The sequence below is a fragment of the Vulpes lagopus genome, chromosome 4, assembly GCF_018345385.1.
Source record: "Vulpes lagopus strain Blue_001 chromosome 4, ASM1834538v1, whole genome shotgun sequence".
Lineage (NCBI taxonomy): Eukaryota > Metazoa > Chordata > Mammalia > Carnivora > Canidae > Vulpes > Vulpes lagopus.
The window spans coordinates 134,928,305-134,950,725 of NC_054827.1; the positions used below are offsets into that span (position 1 = coordinate 134,928,305).

Consider the following 22,421-nt stretch of genomic DNA (forward strand, 5'->3'; position numbering starts at 1 on the left):
AATTCAGTTCTAGGGATCCAGCAAGAGTTTACAGTCTAGCAAGGGAAAAATGTATAAACAACTACGAGCTGATGACTAGTCTAGTGTTAACATGATTGCAATGCGTCACCTACACTGGAGGCGGGTTGGGGGATGGGGCACCTGGGTGATGGGCATTACGGAGGGCACGTGATGTAATGAGCACTGGGTGTTATATAAGGCTGATGAATCAATGGCCTCTACCTCTGAAACTACTAATATACTATATGCTAATTAATTGAATTTAAATTTAAAAAAGAAAAAAAAAAAGATGCGTCACCCAGTGTTACATAAGGAGCTCCTGAGTAATCTTGGGAAGATTAAGAAGGCTTGTGGGCAAAGGTGAGCAGATAATAGCGCTGGTGGAGTTCTGAACCACATTCCAGGGGGAATGCAACATGAAGGCAGAAATGCTACCTCTTACACGGTCTCTCTTAGCGCCACCCTTCTTTTCTCCATGTCCACTGCCACTGCCCCGTCCCACAACATCGTCCTCCCGTCACCTGCATCCACCTGATACCTTTGCCACACGGAAGTCATGTGATCTTTTTAGGACACAAATCTGAATCATAGCACTCTCCCTGCCTATAAAACTTTTCAAAGGTGCCCAATGCCCTCAGGATATTTAATAACATATAATGATGATGATGATGATGATGATGATGATGATAAAAGTATCAAACTCACACAAAGCTTCCTAGGTACCTGGTGTTAATCTACTTGCTTTATGAGTCTAGTTGATCCCTGTTATTTGTGGATTCCATCTTTGTTTTAATTCATCTAACTTGCTAAAATGTATTTGCAATCCCCAAATAAATACTCACTGTGCTTCTGCAGCCACAGTGGCAGTGGGCCGAGTGGCAAAAAATTTGAGTCATCTGATGTGTGTGTTTCTAGCTAAGCTCACACAAGGCAACGTTCCGCCATCTTGTTTCAGTTCCTCATACTGTAAATCTTTCAGTGTGAAGACTTGGTTGGGTCATGCTCATCTCACATGTCCTACAATTGTATCCTGAAACAACACAAGTAAAAAGGAAACAACGAAATTCTACTCAAACCTGAATGAAGCCTGAAAGACAGACTTTGGGGATTGCTTGGTTTACTGGTTTTAATGTTTCTGGTAATAAAAACTGTAGTGAAAGGCCAAGTAATAAGAAGATGAAATGGAAAATGGGAAGAATAGACTTTTCCCCCAAAACATAAAGAAGAGAAGAAAATTGCTTACCTGTTGTGGAGATTGTCCATTAGGTCTCTCTCGAAGTTTAACTTCTCTTCCTGCAACAACAAAAAAGTTGCAAGTTGAGTCTGCAAGTTGCCTCCTGTTCACAGCCAAGTTGCCTCTTGAAACGGACAGCAGACAGCATGTCCCGAGGGGGTGCTAGGCACTGATGTAGGGGAATGGAGTTCCAGGCCCAGGAAGACCAGCACCTTAAAACTTGCCAGGCCCAAGTCTGCAGCCTAGGTGCTGACAATCAGCAATAAACTAACAATCCACCCAAACTTCAGTGTTTTCCTCTGTAAAGTAAGGTTGTAGTGAGATTTAAATGGCACAACATGCAAGCAGTCTATCATGTGCTGTGCATGCTGGACTCAATCAATTACCAAAAGCCACTGTCGTTATTTACTACTGTTGATAAACATCACACGACAACACAACTCTTCTCTGATGGGTGACGTTTCAACTAAGCAGAAAAAAATTCAAGGAATTTGCTTCCTGGAGGCATATCAGTCAGAGTTTCAATGAATACATGTACAATATTTTAATAAAATACATAACTTAGAAAATAGCTTTGCTCTGTGAAAATAATGATGCATAAGATTTGAGGAGGTAAAGCTCATGTTCAGATTTTTACCAACTTCTCTGTGATTATTAGAATCTGAAATCTGAGAAAAACAGTGGCAGATAGAAACATAATGATGGTCAGATGTGGTGGGAGGGCCTTTCGGGTAGAGGAAACATGACAAAAAGGAGACAGGAAGGGATGGAGTATTATTTAGTGAACAAATAACTAAATTCCTACTGTGTGCCAGGCACCAGGAAACTGCAGTGAATGGGAGACCATGCTGTGTGGTCTTATGAAATAACAGTCCTATGTGCAAAAGAGGGAATATTCCAGATTGCTTGGTGTTTAAAGAACTTGGAACTAGCCATGTGGTTGGTAGACTTGCCATGTGCCAAGTACCTCGTAGGAAACCCACTGGATGCAGTAATTTGGAGTTACAGTTAAGAACCTATTTAAGAGTGGGGAATGAGGGAGCACCTATGTGGCTCAGTCGGTTAAGCATCTGCCTTCAGCTCAGGTCATGATTCTAGGGTCCTGGGATCAAGCCCCACATCAGGCTCCCTGCTCAGCCGGAGTCTGTTTCTTCCTCTCCCTTTGCCCCTCCCCTACTCACACACATGCACACGTGTACATGTGCGTGCACACTTTCTCAAACAAATAAAGAAAAATCTAAAAAAAAAAAGTGAGGAATCCAACTTGAAGAGGGAGCATTTAAACTGAGTAAACTGAGATGTACAAAATGAGGTGGAGCCAGCCATGCGCTCAGTAAGCCATCCCTTTAACAAGCCATCCCTTTGTTAAGAAGCCTCAAGTGATGGGCCACCTGGATGGCGCAGTGGTATGATCCCACATCTGGGGATCGAGTCCTTGCATCAGGCTCCCTGCAAGGAGCCTGCTTCTCCCTCTGCCTATGTCTCTGCCTCTCTCCGTGTCTCTCATGAATAAATAAATAAAACCTTAAAAGAAAAAAGAAAAGAAGCTGTAAGTGGTTCTGCATTGCCTACCAAGTCTTTAACATTCTCAGCTCAGCATCCAGGGCCTTCCACAATATGACACCAGTGGCTCTGCCAGATTATCTCTGGAACTTCTCTAGCTAATCTTATTTTCAGTCCATCTGGATTTTTTGCTCTTTTCTAAACATGCTTATATTTTCCTATTTCTGTGCCTTTGTACATATTATTTTTCCCAGTCAGTATGCCTCCGTGCCCATTGATATTTTGCAAAATTCTTTTTTTTAAAAAAGATTTCATTCATGTATTCATGAGAGACACACACACAGAGAAAGGCAGAGACACAGGCAAAAGGAGAAGCAGGCTCTATGCAGGGAGCCCGATGTGGGACTCCATCCCAGGACCCCAGGATCATGCCCTGGGCTGAAGGCAGGCGCTAAACCGCCGAGCCACCCGGGGATCCCCTATTTTGCAAAATTCTGATCCTTCAAGCCTATTGCCCATATCACCTCCCCCATAAAGTTTTTTTTTTTTTTTAAATCCATTAAACGTAATCACTCCATTCTTTTCTATAGAATCCTTAACTTCTTGGATGGTTCTGATGACTTTTTGCCTTGCATTATAGTGATTCACTTATATAATGTTCCCTCTGTTAGACAGTAAACTTTTAGTAGGGAGGGGTCATGGCTTCACCATTTTATCCACATGTAGTGTCCTCTGACACAGTGACATGCATATAGATGGTACATGGCATATCTTTTAGAAATGTGTTATAAATATCATTGAAAATGTTACGGTGCTTAATACCAATGTATTATATAATATTGTACATATTTAGCCAAATCTAAGATGCATATGTATTCATTTGCCTTTTAATACTTTTTAAAAAAGATTTATTTATTTATTTGAGAGAGAGCAAGCTGGGGGCAGGGAAGGAGAGAGAATCCTGAGACAGACTCCCTACTGAGCAAGGAACCCAACGTGGGGCTCCATCCCAGGACCATGAGACCATGACTTGAGCCAAAATCAAGAGTTAGCTGCTTTACTGACTGAGCCACCCAGAAGCCCTTGCCTTTTAACACTTCTAAAACTGAAACGCGTCTTACGATCACTGGCACATCATAGTTAAGTTGGTGACATTATTTTCTAGTTTTGTGTTATATGAGATGTATATAAGTACATGTTATAACCCCTGACATCTAATATTCAATGAAATACGGTATTTTAATCCTATATTATTGTTTGTTATCTCAGGAGCATGTTATGCATACACTTTACTAAATATATCCTATGTTAAATGAGTGTCTGCCTTGGACCCAATTATATGAATATTATATGAGTATAAGACATGGCCCATTTACCAAGAATTTCTAAGATGAAAACTAACACTACCCAGAGATGCAGTAAGGATTTTACCACCTGTAAGCACTATATAAAGACTATGTATCAAAACAAAAATAATAACCACAAATAAGACACTTCAAAGAAATTCTACTTTTCCTCCAGGAAAGACTTTTTGAAATAAATTCTTTCAAAAGAAAGTGTTTGTGCACCTGCTTTGCTGGCGCCTTAGGTACATGACTAATTTATTTGTTGGGCAAGATAGCATTGGCATTACATTGGGTTGTACATGGTGAGGACCCAGTGATTAGTAAAGCCAATCAGTTCTAGCCAATCATGGAAGTTTAGGAGAAGTAGCAGTCCCAGTGTAGATGAGATGCCAGGAAGGCTTTACGGAAAAATAGGGACATGAGAGGTGTTAGAAATGAGCAGAGACAGTTTCAGTAAAAGGAAAAGGCTACAGAAGATTATGACTTGTACAAAAGACAATGGAGAGGCCCATGCTGTGGATTTGGGGATGGAAATGGCATGTGCGATGATGTTACTGGGGCTCTTGAAAGTAGGCACAGAGGACCACATGTGACGTGATGGGTGATGGGAGTAGGTTCTCAAGCAGCAAATGGCAGGATGGTAGCAATATATCAGAAAGCCCCACCTGCTAGCAGCAAACAGGGGAAATAACAAGAGTCATGTACAGAGAGACTTGCTAAGAGTTGATCCTTAGAATTAAGTGATGAGATGAAAAAGCCTGGTGTGTGGTGGTATCAAAGAGAAATCCAAAGGAAAGAGCAAATTTGGAAAACTTTTTTTTTTCAAGCTTTCCTTGGTTTTTGAGTTAAGCATTGATTTCTACCATCTGGTTTCTCTTAGCACTTTGGCTTATACACTTATTATATATAGTGTCTTGGGAAAGTTGTGTTGCCCCACTACCTGTTTTCTTATGCGTAAAATAACATATGGTAGTGCCCTTTTCAGAGGTAGTTGGGGTTAAATGAAAGAACACAGTAGAATATTGAGCACAGTGGTTTGTGCAAACTATAATCTTAACGTTAGCTCTGATTTGTCATTCATTGTCTCTACCACTATCACTATCACCCTCATTACCACCACTACTCCCACCACCATCGTCATCATCTACCACTTTCTGTTTTTCTACCTGACACTCACTGGAAGTTCTTTGATTCTAATGATCACATCTCATTATCTTTGCTTCTTCAAAAAAGAATACAAAGTAGGACTTTCATAAATATGTACTGGGTTTTGTGAAAAGTAAACAGCCAGATCTCCATGAAAGAAGGAAGTAGTGTGACAAAAGAAGGAATTCTTGAAATTATCCTATACTTGGAGGCTGACAAGTGGGGAAAATGGTGGTTTCACAAACAGGGCAAGTGGAAGGAGAACCACGTGCAGTATTTGAGAGAGCCTGAGTTCAGCATTTACCGTCCTGTATTGAAGTGATGGGTGGGGAGATGGTAGGAGAAAGGTGCAGACTGAACAAATGCAGCCAGCCACCTTCCATTACAAAATAAGAAGAGGCATACATATGCTTACAGAGAGAGCAAGAGTCAATAAAAACAGAAGGCCCATGGATGTGAAGTCAGCAAGTCAGCAGTGTAGAAAGCCAAGAACCAGCCCAATTTAGCAGAATCCCTAATGGCTTTAGGACACTAGGGACAAAGAGGGGAGGGCTAGAATCAGGATGATTTGGAAGGTGTTTAAGAAGCAGGTTCCTAAATCTCTTTCTGCACACTCAGCTTTTGGGGTAGTTTCCACTCTCTATCTCATCTGAAGAAGGTAAGTTAAGTTTCTGGAAAGGGGAAAAGCAGGGTTTCTGGACTAGGAACATAGTAGAGAACATACAGCAGAGGGCAGGGGATCTGAATCCAAAACAGGATTAAGTGAATGTGTGCACATGGAGTGCTGAGAGCCTCAGCCTGCTTCTCTCTTTGGCTCTGGGAATGCTGGCACTCACCCTTTAGTTGTCCTCCAGACATCTGAGGAAAGTCTCTAACAGGAAAGACAGTTTGAAAGCAACCAACCAACCAATGAACCAACAAAAAAGCACTCAACACAAAAAGTAGAGTGAAGAAAACTAAGTTGGAAATTAAAACAAGACAACGGGAGCCCCTGCGTGGCTCAGTCAGTTTAAGTATCCAACTCTTGATTTCCACTCAAGTCACGATTTCAGGGTGGTGAGATCAAGCCCCTCATCAGGCTCTGCACTCACTGGCAAATCTGCTCTAGATTCTCTCTCTCCCTCTGCCCCTCTTCTCTGTTCTCTCTCTCTCTCAAATAAATAAATAAATCCTAAAAAAAGAAAACCCAAGACAACAAAAATGAATATTTCATTGGAAAGTCTGGAAGAAAAAGATGAGGACATCTTATATAAAATAGCAAAAGAGACAAGACATAGAAAACCAAACAGGAAAAAAAAAACAAAGAAAATCAAATAGACAAGTTAAAAAAAAAATTAGAGGACCAGTCCAAGAGGTCCAACGTCTAAATAACAGGAGTTCCAAAAAGAATGAACAAATAAAAGAGGGGAAGAATTCATCAACAAAGTGATTTGAGAAAACTTTACATAACTGAAAGACATGAGTCCCTAGATGAAAGCACTCAGCAAGTGTCCAACATAATAAAAACAGACTCAACACCAAGACATATCATTGTGATATTTCAGAACTGGGATCCTACATAGACATCTAGAAAGAGAAAACCAGATAATATCCAAAGAGGGATCAGAATGGTTTTGGATTCCTTAAACACACACACACATCATCATCATCATCATCATCATCATCATCATCATCATTCTAAATCAGGACAAACGACCCATTAAGTGAGAGAGTAGGATAGAGACACTTTCAGATATGAAAGGTCTCAAAAAATTTACCATGCACATTTCTTCCCCTCCTGGGAAGGAAGCTATTGGAAAATGTCACAAATGAAGAACTAAACCGAGAGGGGAAGGCAAGGATATAGGAAACAGGATATTAAACACAGCAGAGAGACAAAAGTGTCCCCAGGATGATAGTGGCTGAGATCCCAGAATGCCAGCAGTGGCCACAGCCACAGAACAGCTCGTTCAGGCTGGACAAGGCAAGAAGGCCCGAGGCAGTTTTCTTTTAAGAGATGAAATCGATAGAATCATTTAAGGATCCCAAGGAGAAAGATACATACAATCAGAAAAGAATTTGGGGTTGAATCAGTGTAAGTATGCAGAATATTGAACAAAAAATGAAACCATGAGCCATTTGGGACCCCCAGAGAAAAAGCCGTGTGGGAAGGGAATTATAATTCTCCACCTGGATTGGCTGTGAACAGCATTTACAGAGTTATAATAGACACTAGATATTCACCAAGCTAAAACTGGAGATGCTCAGTGGGGATTGGGAACATTTCTTATGTGTGGTGGAACAGGGGTGTGAGCTGAATGAATTTCCATAGTGGAAGATGATGTCTACAACTGAAAAAAAAACATCAAGAAATAGTAATAGAAATATTTAGAGAAAGAGAGGCAAATAACCCAAATAATTAGCCTAAAAATGTGATTTTTCCAAAAAAAGGGGGTGTTTTCCTTGGAAGAAAGAAAAATGAAAAATGTGCAAACAAGGGAGCAGTCTGGGCTTCATCTGAAGATGTGGGAATCAATCTAGACATAAGGGCAAAATCTCGAGAAAGGGTAAGCCAGACGATAGCAAGCACTGACAATGATGTTTTTGAAAAAGCCAAGTTATGGGGCCACTTAGGTGGCTCAGTGGTTGAGCATCTGACTTTGGCTCAGGGCGTGATCCCGGGGTCCTGGGATCGAATCCCTGTCGGGCTCCCTGCATGAAGCCTGCTTCTCCCTCTGCCTGGGTCTCTGCCTCTCTGTGTCTCTCATGAATAAATAAATAAAATCTTTAAAAAAAATGAAAAAAGCCAAGTCATATCCATTTACTTAACCTACATCAATTATTCAGCATCTAGTACTGCGGGGCTGGCCATGTGCTAGTAGATGATCACAGCCGACTGCATAGAGCATAAAACTTATAACCTAGCAAGGTGGACAAATCATAAATAATTATGATCCAGTGATATAATAGGGCTTATTAAGCAAAGTCTTATGAAACTGTGGGGACCAGCAATCAACCTTTCAGAATATTCTAGAGCTGTGTGTCCAATATGGTAACTACTGGCCACATGTGGCTAATTAAGTTTCTTAAAATTAACTACATCAAAAGTTCAACCTCGGTTACACCAGCCAGCCATGTTTCAAGTGCTCAAAAGCCACATGTGGCTAGTGGTTACCATATTGGGCAATGTAGACATAAAACGTGTTCCTCATGCCAGAAAGTCCTATTGGACGGTGCTGGTCTAGAGGTTCTTAAATGGTGCTTTTTACAGTGTTTTCAAGTACATTAAAGCCCTGAAGGGATCACATTCCAGGGGTCTATTAGTAAATAGAGCCTTGCAGGGCTTGATAATTAACCAGCTAAGTTATCTGAACATGGAAAGGAATTTTTACTCTGGTAGAAGTTTAGTTTTCCACTGGAGCCACTCAGGGAGCCAGGAAAGGGTATTTCTTACATCTCCTGATACTGTTTGACCGCGCACAGGGGTTGGGAGCAAATGCTGCTGATGACCAGACTCTGTTGAGTCTCTGGGAGAACGCTTATGCCTAGTGGAAGGAGGGGAAAGTTCAGGAGAATGCAGAGACTCCTGAGTTTGAATTTTGACACCACTACTTGGTAGCTCCGTGGCCCTGAGCAAATCTCTCAACCTCTCTGGGCCTTTGTTTTTACAGATGTGAGGAGCACAGAAAAGCATGGATCAGGATAGGCAGGTGGCTGAAGCACACAAATGGCAGCTGCCATCCTCCTCCCTGCTCTTAATCTCCAGCAGGCCAGGAGCAGGCTGGGGAAGAGGGGGGCCCACGGTGGGAGGGCTGGCTCTCCTCATTTCATCACATCACTACCCTGTTTTCTGGCTTTGGTTAAAGGATCTGTCATTGGCCAGGAACGGGAGTACCTCTAACAGGAAGAGGAATTTCTGTTCCAAGCAGGGGAAAGAGAAGAAGGAGGGCAGGGCGCTGGCATTTCCCAGAAGCCCAGGACAGGCCAGACCCAGTGGCAGGTACTGTATGTCCTCCTGTAAATCCTCCCAGGGCCTGGAAGAGGGAGGATGTGAGGAAGGTGGCTGGAGGGGGAGATCTGTGGGTGTTGGAAGGACAGCATGGTGGGCCATAACCCCACCAGGGATGGGCCATGCAGTTCCATGCATGTCGTGCGAAGGGCCCAACTCGATGGCAGCAGCGTGTTGGACTCACTGGTGGGCCCAGAGCAGAGGGAGTGAGGAGAGGCAGCCGAGGTGAGCTGGGCCACCCCGTCTCTCATCCGCAGACGGGTTGTTTTGCTCAGAGTTTATCCTACGTGGTGGACAGTCCATCTCTGTTATCTTCTTTAACTTCCAGGAGAAGAAAAACAAAGCTTCCTTCCAAGTGGAGTGAAATTCTAAATATGATAAGCCCGAGTTGGCACCAAGGCGGGTTGCAAGAATGAACCTTTCCTTGTAATTTGTAAGTGCATTCAGGCTTGTTGGTGGTGGTGGTGGGGGTTCTTTTAAGGGTTTCCCCCACCCCCACCCCCAGTCAAGGCCAATATCTGAATAGAAAGAAAAGATCTCCAGCTGGGCTCCTTTCTTCGAACAAGCTTTGCAAGCTTTGCAACATCTTCCTTGGATACGATTCAGCTGGGGGCCTTCCCTGTATTCCAGAGGAATTCGGGCGTCCTCACACAGGGGCCCCTTTGTTGTCTGAGGTTATGAGAAGTGAACCAGGGCTTCGCGCGAGGAAATATCTTTTCATTGTGTGAAGCGGTGATCAAAGAGGAATGTCATTTAAACAAACAAAAAAAAAAGCCAATACCGCCCCCCCCCAAAAAAAAACCCAACACAAAACTACCCCTCCAAAAAACCACCAACAAAAAAAAAACCAAAACAAAACAAAAATCCCACACCAAAACCATGATTTCTATCTAGAATCTCTACAGAAAAAAGAGGACTGAGTTACTTCACTTAAGCACAGTCATTTGCAGTATATAGTGTAAAATGAACTCATCTATTGGTGGATTTTAAAGTTTGGTCCTTGGTACAAATTCTAAGTACTCTTTTGAAGTATAGAAACTTTTTTTTCCTTTTGCATCTGTTCTGCTCACAAGTATCTCCAATCTTTTCCAAATGGTTAAAGAAGTTTTCCATTAAAAAATGACATGTGCTTTTGTACGTATATACGTCTTCATACAATGTACATATATATAAACAGATACAATGATACACGTGCCTATAAGCACATAAAGTTTGGGAGGAGAGTGCAAAAGAACGTCAGCCGTAATCATAGCAACCCAACCCTGTGCTATGTGCTCATCTTCTCCCCCAGGATTTGTTTTTGGTTACGTCCATGGAGCTGCTGATTTTACACAATACGTAAATAACTTCACGCCCTGCTTTTTTTTGCACTGAACATTTTGTTTCTGGCCTTTCCCATGACAGTACATAAGGGTCCATAATGATCGTTTGAAATGGTGCAAATCATTCCAAGAGTGACCCTCAGCCAGTTGATTAACCATTCTCCTCCAACACTTAGCATTTCTGGAAACTTCCATCTTTGGTAAAGTCACTCTCCTTATAGTTTCCAAGTTTCAAGTCTACAGCGCTGACTATCAACATGACAAAATCATAATGTGGGAGATGATTTGGATTTTTCTTGCCTTTCCTTCTACAGATTTTCTTCTGATACGATGTAAAGATGGTCCCCTAGGACCCAGCAGTGAGAGGCCAGCCAGGAAGCTGTGTCTCCATCATGGACCAGGAAATGCTGGCCCCAAGAGGCATCACTACTATTCAGATTCAGAAGTCCAGGAAAGGAGCAAGGAGAATCAGCTCAGCAACGACCTGTGCCAGGTACAAATCCTCCTTTGCCCGACAGTTCAAGACACTGCACACATCAGACCCCAGGGATCAGACCCGGAGACTAACTCCAACAGTTAATCTGTTCTCTGTCTGCACACAAGCTCTTCCCGGAGGAGGCAGGAAGGTTTGGCTCTCTTAGCAGCAGGCGCCCCAGAATGGCTCACAGTCATCCTATAAATCTGTAGGTAGGCACTCCGATGCCCTTTGGAGATTGTTTTCTATTTATAAAGTCCTATTCCGTCTCAATTTTCTCACATTTGTGGTAATAAGAGATTTGTCTCAGATGTGCAAACTGCCTGGCCCATGTTCATTTACCAGGGTCAGGTGAGGGAAGTAGGAGAGGATGGAGGGAGGCAGATCCCGGGGCCAAGTCACCGAGGCTGCAGTGTTGTTGTCAGCTTATGTGTGAATGGGAGCTTAGGGCAGTGGTCACCACAAGACTCTTCCTTGGGCCCTGGCACGCAGTGTTGGAAATCAACTGATTTTCAAAACCCAGACCTGGGGCTCTGGATGGCTCTGGTGCATGAAAGTGTGTGTGTGCGCGTGTGCACATGGTGGTACTGAAGCTGACACGTGAGCGTCCTTTATGTGCTTGATACTATATACTCACTACCTCATTTTCCCCCTGGCAACTCTGTGAAATAGGTATTACTAGCTCCATTGTGGGAATTGCAAACTTAACTCACCAAGTTTCACAGCTAGCAAATGATGAGGCAAGAATCTCAGAGTTTAAGCTTTTTTCATTGACACCATGGAGTCTTTAACATGACGGGATGTATGCAGCCAAGCCTACTACTGTGGGCGTGGGCAGGGAAGATGGGAATATGGGATACAGGACGCCCATTTACTTGGGCCTCCCATTCATGAGGGGCCTCAAATGTAGACTCTTGACAAGTATCTCCAAGTACACGCCCAGAACTACACTGACAGGACTGATAGAAGACAATATTCATCACATAGCTTTGAACTTCAGCCTTATTTTTCCATAATAGATCACTTCCAGTGCCCTATGAACCAGTAGTTTATCTTAAGAATAGGAAAACTTCATCACCTTTAAGCATGTGTGCAATACGGCACATTTCTATATGTAAACATTTAAAATATTAATTTTTACAATCCTGTTTTGTCATTATTTTAGTACGTTAATAATTGAGAGCTTCCAAAACAACAAAAAAGTATTTGAGGCCTCTTTCAATGTCTGAGAGACCTAGATCAGATGCCATAGTTCAAGAAAAAGCCGGTTGTATGCTCACCATTAAGTATAAAGCAAAAGTAGATATTAGCGACAGATTTCTGAGCAATTACTTTAAGGGAAATTCTAGGGGGTGGGGGGCACCTCTCACCTCTGGTAGAGACTCCAGTATTCGTGATTCCTTAAGTATTTGAATCTTAAAAACCTTAAGAGCTGATATCTTATAAATTATGTACTTTAAATGGGCACGGGTAGGCAGCCAATCACCAGTAGCCATTATTATGATGCTACCGGGCCTCCAGCTTCTGGGCCTTTTCTTTCTCATCTAGGTCAGCAAGAGTCCTGCTGCCCAGAGTCTGACTCTCTGCCCCAAAGCTGGCCTGTCACACCATGAGTCACTGAGACTATGCATTCATAGGAGGAACTTGAACGTGTTAAATCCCTTAAATTTCTTCCATTCTAAAGTGACATTTGTAAAGCATTTTGAAACTCTGGTTAAGCCTATTAGTTTTAGCAGACAGAAAGAAAGAAAGTGTGCAAATAAATGGCTATCAAAAAAAAAAATAAATGGCTGTTAAGTGGCTGTGAATAAAGATTAAAGTCAAAATCACAGCATTTGTGGGGTGAGAAGTCCCCAAGAACATACTAATCTAACCCACATATATTACAGATTGGGAGCTGTAGCCCTGAGAAACTAAGTGGACACCAGTGTTAGTTTTGCTAAACCAAGCTGCTGCCCTTATAGAGAGATCTAGAGCAGGGACAGGCCCCTTTTTGCTGGTCAATAAAATTCTACTGGAATGCAGCTATGCCCATTCATTTATGAGTTGTCTATGGCTGCCCCTGTGCTACCCAGCAGACAGCTGGTATTTGCAACAGACGTTGTTTTTACCTGCAAAGCCTAACATATTTACTATCTGGCCCTCCACAGAAAAAGCACTGACTGCAGCTCTCCTGGATAAACAAAGTCCATGAGGCAGAACCAAAGGATGCCAGCAACCATGTGAGTGAACTTGGAAGTGGATCTTTGGAGGCCTGCCAGCAGGCACCTAAGTGAAACAGATTCTCCAGCTCCACTCCGGCCCGGAGATAGATGACCGCAGTCCTGGCCGACAGTTTGCCTACAACCTCATGACAGACCTTGAGCCAGAAGTGCCCCATTAAGCGGTGCCTAGGTCCTGACCCACAGACACTGTGAGATAACAAATATTTCTTGTTTGAAGGTGCTAATTTTGGGATCATTTGTTACTCAGCAGCGGATAACTAATACACCTGCATCTTTTTTTAGTTGGGCTCCTCCTTTCAAGGTGAGCGAAATTCTCTCTCCAAGGTCAAAGTCTCATTGTGATCTGCTGCGTGGGGACTTTTGGATCCTCTGTCCCCAACTCCAAATGGAACCATGTCAATGCACTGTGCCAACTGCTCGCGCCAAGTCTATCCCGTAGCTGTGTGGTCAGTTATGCAGATGTCTGTCTGCCTGGCTGGTGCTGTGTCTTATTCAGTTTTGTAATCACAGGAACTGATTTAGTGCCTAGGAATTACAACAGAATGATAATAATCCATATTTACTGAGCGCTTACTATGAGTCAAGCACTTTACGTACATTATCTCATTCTACCCTTATAACAACCCTCAGGAGGTAGTACTATTTTAAAGCCATTTAATAAGGGAAAAAGCAAAAGTTAAAGAGGAAGGAAGGAACTTGCCTGTTCTGTCTGGCAAGTGATAGCCAGGATTTGAGTCTAACAGACCCTGAAGCTGTGACACTCTCCTGCCTGCGACCCAGAGTTCCAGGATATGTGGCTCCAGTCTTGGCCCTGCCATGTCTAACCGTGGACCCAGCAGAGTCACTCATGGAGGGGAAACCAATTTCCTCATCCATAAAGTGGTGATGACGATGATGATGATGATGATGATGATAACGAAGATGCTCTTTTCCTATCTCTCAGGGCTATTGTGAGGAAAAGCACATGCCCCAAAATAGTGATTTTCAGTTTACAGTAAATGTGGAATCAAAACAAAGTGATTTACTGGTCTTTGGACCAAACATCCCTTAGCTGTGGCAGACCTAAAAGATCAGGAAGGCAAGCAGAGGTGCGCAGAGGTGCACAGAGGTAAGAGAGTATTTAAGGGCAGAGCCTGAGGGAAGGGATAAAGGACACTGAAATCCATTTCCTGTCCCTTGTCCCTTTCCTGTTCTTCCCTGTTTTGCTCTTGGCATCACTGTGGCTCTGCACCTTATCTGCAGAAATCCTCATAAACGATGGTGGTAGAGGTATCAGGTCAACGAGAAGAAAGCCTCAATTATTTAAAAAACATCTCATACTTTCACACTGTGGGAATTTTTACTAAGACTGCATATGAGCTTTCTCTTCCCTGGAAAGCCCTCTTTACATTACCAGACTCTAACTTCTCACTCCATCTCAGCCTCTTCCAGCAAGGAAAGCGTCCTGGATCCCTCCAGGCTGGATTAGATAGATGCTCTGGTTTTTAACTCCCACTGTAGGCTCTGCACCTCTCATAGAAGACTCTGAATTTTTCACAGTTGAATCCTTGGTGTGTGGAAGAGTGCCTGACACACAACAGGCATTTCATCGATTTTAAGTGAATAAAGGAATGGATTTTCACTGGCTTCTCAGCTGTTCCATGTAAGAATGCAAATTCCATAAGGTAGGAGGTACACAATATTTGTTAAGTGACTGACCCTAAAAACCTGGGCTCACACTATTAGATTTAGGACAGTATGGTCAGATGAAAGAAAGTAGAGCTCAAAGAAGGGCTTCAAGGTTAAGAAGACACCTGACTCTGGTCAAGGTGCCAACTGTGGCCACACAACAAAGGATGCGGGGAATCTTTCTGGACATAGGCTCTTGTGACTTAAATTCTTCATGATGTCGTATCACCAGTGGGATTCATTCATCCTCTAGGACAAGTATTACCCATCTATTCTGAGCAGACCCCAGCCAATGACCTTGGATTTAAATTGTATATTTTGGGCAGCCCAGGTGGCTCAGAAGTCTAGCACCGCCTTCAGCCTAGGGCCTGATCCTGGGGACCCAGGATCGAGTCCCACGTTAGGCTCCCTGCATGGAGCTGCTTCTCCCTCTGCCTGTGTCTCTGCCTCTCTCTCTCTCTCTTTGTCTGTCTCTCATGAATAAATAATTAAAAAGTTGTATGTTTCTTGGAACAGTGATTTTCAAAAGTTAAAAAAATAAAAATTGTTACTTCTGCATGGACTGCTTATTTTATCTTGCTTCCTTCAACGTCACCAAAACACACACACACATACACACACACACACACACACACACACACATTGCTTCCCCCAACCAACAGTCCCAAGAGAGAACTTTGTCAGAGTTTCTTTTCAGCGTCATTTCTGATGCATTAGGTAAAACAGACATCCCAAGAAAAGAAAGAACCTGATGTATTGTTAATGAAACCAGAAGAAAAAAATCCTGCCTAATAATCACCAGGAAAATGTGCACTGTAAGTACTTCCCACCATTACTTGGCAATCTACCTGCTATTCTAAGGGAACCAAGGACTCTGCAGACAGGCTCTGTCTCCATTAAGATGACTGTCCGAACCTAAGTCAAATTTATATTGACCAGTTATTTTAATCCCTTCTACTTCAGCATTCCTAATCCTATATAAGAAAATTTCCACAAAATACTGGATGAGTCCCTAGTTTTGTTTTGTTTTTTTTCCTTCCTTCCCTTCTTCCTAGCTACCTGCCTTCCTTCATTGTTTCTTCATTAACAAACATTAAATGTTCATAATAGTGAGGTGAAAAGGATAGTTCTCAAAATTTTGCGTATTACAGTTTGCTCAAAGAAAATGACGTTTGGTCAAAGAAAATTTGCTTATTTATAAGCTAAAATCAACAGGACAGCCTCACCAGCTATCATGTGGAATGTAATGCAGACACAGTCTATGGAAATGGTCCCAAACCAATCAAAGTAGATTTAGGTAACCGAGAATATAAAAATATGTGTGACGATCCACATATTTCTAGAGTATTTCTAGAGAGTGGTACAGGGTAGAAGTAAAGCAAAACCAGACACTGATAAGCTCTTAGCCTACTTTTATTCACTCAACTATGTAAATGTGAGACCGGCTTAAATTCTCATTTTTTTCCATCCTTAATGTTTCCTTAGCTTGATACACTAACCTGCAATGGATATTAGCTTACTGTCTTGGGGGGTAAAAATCCTGCTGCTTAAGCCAGAGAGAGCTGGAAATGGATCCTATAATCTTCATTAGCAAAAGAAAAGAAAAAGAAAAAGAAAAAAAGGTACATGTACAGCACAAAATGCATGACATTTCAGGAGACGCTTATCCACAACCTGCTTTTGCATAAAGAATTCCTGACAGTATTTTCTTTTGCTGGTAGATTAATGCAGAAAATTTAATACCAGGGGGAGTGGGCATGCTTGCTAGCTTCTCTTTTTTAACAGCAGTATAGAAGCTGTGTAACTATTTCAGTTACGTCCGAAATGGTGGCAGTGTTCTGGGGGAAGGCATCAATTTTGCTCTGCAGTTCTGGCAGGTGCAAAGTTTGCAGACCAGTCATGCCGCCCAGGCACTGGTATGCTGGCCAGTATTTAACAACTGGTTCTATAGAAAAACATGTTTATCATAAAAAATGTGTGGAACACCCTTGGTAAATAATAGTAAAACAATACCTTCTATTATAAATTCCCTGTAGGCAATTGGTTTTCACAGAATGCTTTAGCTGAGTTTTGCCAGACTCTTCTATCAGTGGCTAACCTATGGTTACAACTGACACCTACAGTTCTAACATGAATGAATTTAAGCTGACAAAGTTAGACAAAAGTGAAACAATGATCCCATGTGTTGGAGCATCACTCGTTTGTGAATGACACAAGCAAATTCTTTTCTGAGTCGGATAGCAGTGTTTGAATACCGGAAGAGAAATTTCTTCAGGGTTCTTTTGTGTTGTTCCCGTGTACCAGCTACAGACTCAGCAGAGTTCCACGTTTCACTTAACATTTTCTTTATCATATTCCTAAGTGTGGTCAAGCAACAAAACATTCCATTGAGCTCTGACTTACAGTTTTTGCTAATTTGCACGGTGTCGATGCTCCTGTGGCTGATTTCGGGACACAACGTTAAGTCAGTGAACGGGAAACTGGAAGGAGATACACAGCTGTACACCATTTTACAGTATTTCTACCACACAGACACAATAGATGGCCCAGTAAATATCCTCAACAGCTCAGAAAACAATAAAATAATTTGGAAGTGATGAGTTTTGAGTACTAGTTAATTTTGTTGTCAATACAAGTTAATTATACTCTAATACAATTTTTAAAATTAATTAATTGGAGAGCAGAGAAAGTGGGAGAGAACACGAGTGGGGATGGGGCAGGGGGAGAGGGAGAGGGAGAAGCAGACTTCCTGCTGATCAGGGAGCCTGATGCGGGGGGGTGGGGGGGTTCAATCCCAGGACCCTGGGATCATGACCTGAGCCGAAGGCAGAGGCCCAACCGACTGTGCCACCCAAGTGCCCCTACTTTAATACACTTTATTTTATTTTTTTTATTAATACACTTTAATATTTAAAATCCTCTCACAAAATTTCTGAGATTCTAAAATGAATGGCTAGCTATGGCTAGATCTGGCATAAGGCTTCAGGGTTCTGAGCCTGAAGGGCAAATGCTTTCTCAGACCATTTTCCCCCAGCCACACACCACTAACCTCCAATTAACAGTCACCCTAAGACCTGACTTCCCTTGCTGTGAGTTAATCAGTCTCAAGAGGTGGATGGCTGGCCCCAAGTTCCCAGGAGAATATTAACACTTAGTGAGGGAGAAAATGGCTCCAGGAAGGTGATGTGTCTTTGAGACCAGACTCAGTTTCCCCACCTGTGGGATGGGGACAGTGTTGTGCCTAGGTTTATTGTAGAGATTAGACCAATTACACGCAAAGCTCCTGGATAATGCCTCAATGCCAGCAGATGGGGAATGACATGCTGATCATTAAATTGAGGGGACAATCACTGTAAAACAGTCCTTTTCTGGACACACCTGGGTCTGTCAGGCCAGCTGCTTCCTTTCCCAAGGAGGAGCAATTTTCAAACGTGATTCAGCGAAAAGGGAGTTGGAGACCAAGCTAGTCATGGTCAGATTTCTTGAGTCCGTGGAAGATTGTTACCTGGCTCCCTAGGATCATGACTTCCATCTCTTTTCCAGAAATACCAAAAAAAGGGAAGGCAAATGTGTAACCAGAGAGTTTCAGCAAGGACCCCAAAGGGTAACTTCTGACAGTGAGTATTTTATGTCAGAATCATGGGCTAGGAGTTAGGAAGCCTCCTTTGCCTCTTGTGAAGTCAATAGAGACAGCACTGGTTTGGGAGCATCCTGTTTAACCACAAGATCTTTTGAAGAGTTTTTGATATTCTGAAAAATGTGGTGCCCTACAACACTCCAGGTGCCCTGGAACATTTATCATTACTTTTGAGATTCCAGGCCTCTTTAGGTTCTTTCTTTGCCTCTTTTCGTTTTTTTTCCCCCTTAAAGCAGACATTTAAAAGGCAAAGTGAAACAACACAAATATCAAATGGCTCACATTATTTTTTAAATATACAGATTTGGGGTAATAATACCCATCTTACAGGTTGGTTGTATTCAGTGAACTAAAGGATTTAGTGCATGGAATGTATGTGTAGTGCACTTGGGTGGTAGAGGGGGGTGGGATACACCTAATAGTCACATGGAGCACACTGAATTCTTTCCCCTTTTCAAAATCAATTTAAGGTTAACTGGGGCCGAGAGGGGGGCAGTGTTGGGGGGCAGGGCACAGACGAAACCCCTTCTTCCTGTCTTCTACATGGTTGAGTAAGCAGGTTGAATTGGTTCCATTTTTCCCCCTCTCTAGAAGACGGTATTTTCTTCCAAGAACAAAAAGAACAGCCCCACTTGTGATAGTTATTAACCAGATCAAATTTCAAGGAAGTCAGATTCTAAAATCTCACTTGTCCTGTTATTTATGTACATTTATGAACCCTATTCTTTATTCTGGATTTCAGGGACATGTAGGATTCATTGACGAGCCACAGGCAATTTCGGCAAATACTAAGTGCTTCGAGCACAGAAGGTATAATAGAGTGACCAGGAGTCAGTGTCGCCTTCAGATATAAGATTTACAGTATCAATAATATATGATCATATTGTTGGGGAGGACATACACAGGAAGGAATACATAGGAATCTCAAAGCTAGAAATACTAAAAAAGAAACTAAATAGATGACTCCAAAGTACCTAGGATCTGTAACAAGTATATTTATGTTGCACGTTATTGAAGACAATGTGATTACATGTTTCTGGGGGAAATCACAGAATTTAGCCTGGAAAACACTTTAAGGTATAAGGACTTCAGGTAACATATTGGTAAGTCTAGCAGTACCCAAACTCAGATTCTCTGTGAGCTGCTAAATTACCCCATTTCGTAAAAACTCAATCTAGGTCCCTGGGTAGAAAATATTCTAAATGGAAAAAAAAGTTTTTCCAAATATGATAAACCAAATATGTCAGATTTAAAATCTTAAACAGTGAGCACTGAACCAGATTACCCACACTGAATGTTTGAAATTAATAAAATGAGTGTAAGTGTGTGTGTGTGTATTTACATGTGCAAACTTTAAGCTGGAGCAAAGCAGGAAGTTTTTCCCTCCTGGTGGAGTTGTTCACATAATATACACTAGGGCTCAAACTGTTCATGAGATGGGCTCCTTTAACTATGGTATATTTTTGAATTTGAGTACCTACTGCTTTCTGGTTTTATGTGAATTTGGAAGGAATGCAGAGTACATTTATGGGATCAGTGTTTCTAATTCAAACTCTTCCTTCCCCAAACGGGCAGCTCTCCTTCCTAGGAGAATGCTTTAGTAAATCAATATGGGCTTCTTTCTCTCTCTGAGCAATTGCAAAAAGCTGTGTTTCTTTATTTTTTTTTTCTTCTGAAGCATTTTCTTACCTCACCAGGCATTTGACCTCATCAGACCTATATTGGGGCTGTTCTGCTGATTCTTTTCCTTCCTTTGTGCCAGAGGTGCCCCAAAAGCTTACATCCCAAGGCTACAATCCTAGCAGGTCCTAGGGACTTTACACAGTTGTGCAATGGTTAAAACCCAAGCAGAAAATCCAGCCCTGAGCCCTTTTGGCTGGGGTGTGGCTTCAGGTTGGCGGTGGGGCTGATGGCTATTGCTTAACCAAACCAAACACTCAGCCCTAACTGTTGCCAGGTGCGGTGATTACATATTAAATAGAAGGCCCTCTATGCCTTCCCTTGCTGGGGACATGAGTGAAAACATGAAATCCCTTTAGTCAAAGCTCTTGGAGTCAAATACTATAGTGCTTTTCAACTATTAGCATTCAGGCAGTACCTGGAATAAAAACAAACCAGAGTACTAACTTCCATCTCCTCGGAGTTGATGATCGACATGATTAAATCTGGTGGAAGAGGACAAACTCAAAAAAATTCTGAAGTGAAGCCAAATATTACCATTTATATTTACATATGATGATTCATATGCTATGCTTATCGCCTGATGAAGCTTAATATGTCTTGGAACCAAAGCTGCGAAATGACATAAAAAGAAAACCATACAAAATGTGTATAACATTTCCATTATTCATTGCAATCTTAAATTGCACCGAATCCTTTCAAGTGAGCCAGGCAGCGTTTTTTTTTTTTTTTTTTTTAATTTATTTATTTATGATAGTCACACACAGAGAGAGAGAGAGGCAGAGACATAGGCAGAGGGAGAAGCAGGCTCCATGCACTGGGAGCCCGATGTGGGACTCGATCCCGGGTCTCCAGGGTCAGGCCCTGGGCTGAAGGCGGTGCTAAACCACTGAACCACCCAGGCTGCCCCAGGCAGCGTTTTAATGGCATTTTAGTCCGCTGAGGCACTTTAGAATTTCCAAGCAAATACAGAATTCTCAGGCCCAAATATTTTATATCGCCATAGATTTTAATAATTAAAAAGTATTTATCCTATACCTGCATGTACCTATATGAATCTCACACCATCATAGCCATTGTAGGAAAATAAAAAAGTATATGTATTGTACGACCCACTCCTCAGAATTTTATACTGTGATTGAGAAGCCAAATCCAACACATGAAGCAATGTGACGGTAACTACATCAAATACGGTCCCGGACACCAATGTGTTAATAGGTGTTAGTCCTCAACTCAGCTCTGCCTGCATCCACTCTCTGGCTAAGAATTTGCAGGTCTCCTTTGCTCTGAGGTCTATAGTTTACTTGATTATAAACAGTATGAAATAAATGTTTAGTTTATTAAACCCTAGGGGTAGTAAAAATTTTATACTCCAAGGGTGATCAACTAGTATCTAATTAGGAAGGCCAAACCAAATGCAACGCCAGCTATCTGCTGATTAAGATACGAATTAGTGAATAAGCGGGTTTTCATTCGTGGTTTATTTCATCAGGAAAGTAAATGTTAGAAATAGACACTACCTGTGGGGTTTGAGGTTGCAGGTGTATGAACAGGGAGTGTGAATCTAGGGAAGCTTGCAGTCGACACCCAACCCTGGGCACGTTGCCTGAAGCCGGATTCATGGTCCTGTGACTCGCCATTGGGTTACCTGATTTCTGGTGCCTGGTGCTGACTCCAACAGTAACGGGATACTATGTCTGGGATATTGTCAGGTCTGACTCAAGAATTTTTCTCTCCAGGGTGGTGATAGGAGAACCTAAAAAGTCAGAGGACTGGCCTTTCAAGTTTACAAAATGGATTGATGTTTTGTGTCTGCTTGCTAGTATTGCTAGTAAATGGGTTTAAAAATACACACGTGTGGGGAATCTGGTCTGAGACTTGCTTTCATTAAATCTTGGCAGGGAGGCTGTTGGAGAGTGGCTGATTCTCACCCACCTTAAGCCTTCCTGTGGCTGCTGTTAACTATATTTGATCTAACTTAGTTTGATTTTTAGATGCTGGGAAGACCTATTTTTTTTTAAAGATTTTATTTATTTATTCATGGGAGATACACAGAGAGAGAAAGCAGAGACACAGGCAGAGGGAGAAGCAGGCTCCGTGCAGGGAGCCAGATCTGGGACTCGATCCTGGGTCTCCAGGATCACGCCCTGGGCTAAAGGCGGCACTAAACTGCTGAGCCACCTGGGCTGCCCAGGGA

At 42.3% G+C, this 22,421-nt stretch overlaps 1 protein-coding gene across 6 annotated transcripts in view; it reads right to left on the bottom strand.

Annotated features, from left to right (window-relative positions):
* Positions 1–22,421, bottom strand: part of C4H4orf19 (chromosome 4 C4orf19 homolog) — an 88,502-nt gene that overhangs the window by 17,928 nt on the left and 48,153 nt on the right. For 5 of the 6 annotated variants that reach the window (XR_005987291.1, XM_041751856.1, XM_041751855.1 and 2 more), the window contains exon 2: positions 1,244–1,293. The gene's annotated coding sequence lies outside the window, so the exon portion shown is untranslated. Of the gene's footprint in view, positions 1–842; positions 1,031–1,243; positions 1,294–22,421 lie in introns of all 6 variants that reach the window. The other variant, XM_041751857.1, reaches the window with a different exon arrangement.